A 4044-nucleotide genomic window follows, 5' to 3' on the forward strand; every position below is an offset into this window, starting at 1 on the left:
TTTTGTGGCTTCATAGCTCAGTGGTTAGAGCACTGGTCTAGTAAACCAGGGGTCGTGAGTTCAATTCTCACTGGAGCCTGTGGTCTGTGCTAGTGTACAACTCTGCCTGATTTCAAACCTCGTTTAAGGCTTGTAGGAGGCAAACGCTCTCACCTATGGCACCACATGAACAGTGGAACACCCGATTTTCTGAGTCATAAGCTGCATCCTTGTGGCTTCATAGCTCAGTGGTTAGAGCACTGGTCTTGTAAACCAGGGGTCGTGAGTTCAATTCTCACTGGAGCCTGAGGTCTGCGCTAGGGTTTTACGGCAACCATCACGTGAACAACTCTGCCTGTTTTCAAACCTCGTTTCAGGCTTGTAGGAGGCAAACGCTTTCACCTATGGCACCACATGAACAGTGGAACAACGGATTATCGGAGCCAGAAGCACCAACCTTGTGGCTTCATAGCTCAATGGTTAGAGCACTGGTCTTGTAAACCAGGGGTCGTGAGTTCAATTCTCACTGGAGCCTGAGGTCCAGTGTGAATACACTGGATTTTCTGACCCAAAAGCTGCAGGCTTGTGGCTTCATAGCTCAGTGGCAAGAGCACTGGTCTCGTAAACCAGGGGTCGTGAGTTCAATTCTCAATGGAGCCTGTGGTCTGTGCTAGTGTTTTACCGTAACCATCACCTGAACAACTCTGCCTGATTTCAAACCTCGTTTCAGGCTTGTAGGAGGCAAACGCTCTCACCTATGGCACCACATGAACAGTGGAACACCCGATTTTCTGAGTCAGACGCTGCATCCTTGTGGCTTCATAGCTCAGTGGTTAGAGCACTGGTCTAGTAAACCAGGGGTCGTGAGTTCAATTCTCACTGGAGCCTGAGGTCCAGTGTGAATACACTGGAATATCTGACCCTAAAGCTGCAGGCTTGCGGCTTCATAGCTCAGTGGCAAGAACACTGGTCTCGTAAACCAGGGTTCGTGAGTTCAATTCTCACTGGAGCCTGTGGTCTGCACTGCAATTTTATGCCAACCATCACGTGAACAACTGTAACTGATTTCAACCCTTGAGGCTTGTAGGTGGAAAAAGCAGTGTCCTCTGGCGCCACTTAAACAGTGGAACACCAGATTTTCATAGCCAAAAGGTGGAGTTTTGTGGCTTCATAGCTCAGTGGTTAGAGCACTGGTCTAGTAAACCAGGGGTCGTGAGTTCAATTCTCACTGGAGCCTGTGGTCTTTGCTAGTGTTTTACCGTTACCATAACGTGAACAACTCTGCCTGATTTCAAACCTCGTTTCAGGCTTGTAGGAGGCAAACGCTCTCACCTATGGCACCACATGAACAGTGGAACACCCGATTTTCTGAGTCAGAAGCTGCATCCTTGTGGCTTCATAGCTCAGTGGTTAGATCACTGGTCTAGTAAACAAGGGGTCGTCAGTTCAATTCTCACTGGAGCCTGAGGACTGCGCTAGGGTTTTACGGCAACCATCACGTAAACAACTCTGCCTGATTTCAAACCTCGTTTCAGGCTTGTAGGAGGCAAACGCTCTCACCCATGGCACCACATGAACAGTGGAACACCCGATGTTCTGAGTCAGAAGCAGCATCCTTGTGGCTTCATAGCTCAGTGGTTAGAGCACTGGTCTAGTAAACCAGGGGTTGTGAGTTCAATTCTCACTGGAGCCTAAGGTCCAGTGTGAATACACTGGAATTTCTGACCCAAAAGCTGCAGGCTTGTGGCTTCATAGCTCAGTGGCAAGAGCACTGCTCTCGTAAACCAGGGGTAGTGAGTTCAATCATCACTGGAGCCTGTGGTCTGCACTTTAATTTTATGCCAACCATCACGTGAACAACTGTAACTGATTTCAACCCTTGAGGCTTGTAGGTGGAAAACGCAGTGTCCTCTGGCGCCACTTAAACAGTGGAACACCAGATTTTCATAGCCAAAAGGTGGAGTTTTGTGGCTTCATAGCTCGGTGGTTAGAGCACTGGTCTAGTAAACCAGGGGTCGCGAGTTCAATTCTCACTGGAGCCTGTGGTCTGTGCTAGTTTTTTACCGTAACCATAACGTGAACAACTCTGCCTGATTTCAAACCTCGTTTCAGGCTTGTAGGAGGCAAACGCTCTCACCTATGGCACCACATGAACAGTGGAACACCCGATTTTCTGAGTCAGAGGCTGCATCCTTGTGGCTTCATAGCTCAGTGGTTAGAGCACTGGTCTAGCAAACCAGGGGTCGTGAGTTCAATTCTCACTGGAGCCTAAGGTCCAGTGTGAATAGACTGGAATTTCTGACCCACAAGCTGCAGGCTTGTGGCTTCATAGCTCAGTGGCAAGAGCACTGGTCTCGTAAACCAGGGGCCGTGAGTTCAATCATCACTGGAGCCTGTGGTCTGCACTTTAATTTTATGCCAACCATCACATGAACAACTGTAACTGATTTCAACCCTTGAGGTTTGTAGGTGGAAAACGCAGTGTCCTCTGGCGCCACTTAAACAGTGGAAAACCAGATTTTCATAGCCAAAAGGTGGAGTTTTGTGGCTTCATAGCTCAGTGGTTAGAGCACTGGTCTAGTAAACCAGGGGTCGTGAGTTCAATTCTCACTGGAGCCTGAGGTCTGCGCTAGGGTTTTACGGCAACCATCACGTGAACAACTCTGCCTGATTTCAAACCTCGTTTCAGGCTTGTAGGAGGCAAACGCTTTCACCTATGGCACCACATGAACAGTGGAACACCCGATTTTCTGACCCAAAAGCTGCAGGCTTGTGGCTTCATAGCTCAGTGGCAAGAGCACTGGTCTCGTAAACCAGGGGTCGTGAGTTCAATTCTCACTGGAGCCTGTGGTCTGCACTGCAGTTTTATGCCAACCATCACGTGAACAACTGTAACTGATTTCAACCCTTGGGCCTTGTAGGTGGAAAACGCAGTGTCCTCTGGCGCCACTTAAACAGTGGAACACCAGATTTTCATAGCCAAAAGGTGGAGTTTTGTGGCTTCATAGCTCAGTGGTTAGAGCACTGGTCTAGTAAACCAGGGGTCGTGAGTTCAATTCTCACTGGAGCCTGAGGTCTGCGCTAGGGTATTACGGCAACCATCACGTGAACAACTCTGCCTCATTTCAAACCTCGTTTCAGGCTTGTAGGAGGCAAATGTTTCACCTATGGCACCACATGAACAGTGGAACAACGGATTATCGGAGCCAGAAGCAGCATCCTTGTGGCTTCATAGCTCAGTGGTTAGAGCACTGGTCTTGTAAACCAGGGGTCGTGAGTTCAATTCTCACTGGAGCCTGAGGTCTGCGCTAGGGTTTTACGGCAACCATCACGTGAACAACTCTGCCTGTTTTCAAACCTCGTTTCAGGCTTGTAGGAGGCAAACGCTTTCACCTATGGCACCACATGAACAGTGGAACAACGGATTATCGGAGCCAGAAGCAGCAACCTTGTGGCTTCATAGCTCAGTGGTTAGAGCACTGGTCTTGTAAACCAGGGGTCGTGAGTTCAATTCTCACTGGAGCCTGAGGTCCAGTGTGAATACACTGGATTTTCTGACCCAAAAGCTGCAGGCTTGTGGCTTCATAGCTCAGTGGCAAGAGCACTGGTCTCGTAAACCAGGGGTCGTGAGTTCAATTCTCACTGGAGCCTGTGGTCTGCACTGCAATTTTATGCCAACCATCACGTGAACAACTGTAACTGATTTCAACCCTTGAGGCTTGTAGGTGGAAAACGCAGTGTCCTCTGGCGCCACTTAAACAGTGGAACACCAGATTTTCATAGCCAAAAGGTGGAGTTTTGTGGCTTCATAGCTCAGTGGTTAGAGCACTGGTCTAGTAAACCAGGGGTCGTGAGTTCAATTCTCACTGGAGCCTGAGGTCTGCGCTAGGGTTTTACGGCAACCATCACGTGAACAACTCTGCCTCATTTCAAACCTCGTTTCAGGCTTGTAGGAGGCAAACGCTTTCACCTATGGCACCACATGAACAGTGGAACAACGGATTATCGGAGCCAGAAGCAGCATCCTTGTGGCTTCATAGCTCAGTGGTTAGAGCACTGGTCTTG

This window comes from Sprattus sprattus, assembly GCF_963457725.1.
Source record: "Sprattus sprattus genome assembly, chromosome: 3".
Taxonomy (NCBI): Eukaryota; Metazoa; Chordata; class Actinopteri; order Clupeiformes; family Clupeidae; genus Sprattus; species Sprattus sprattus.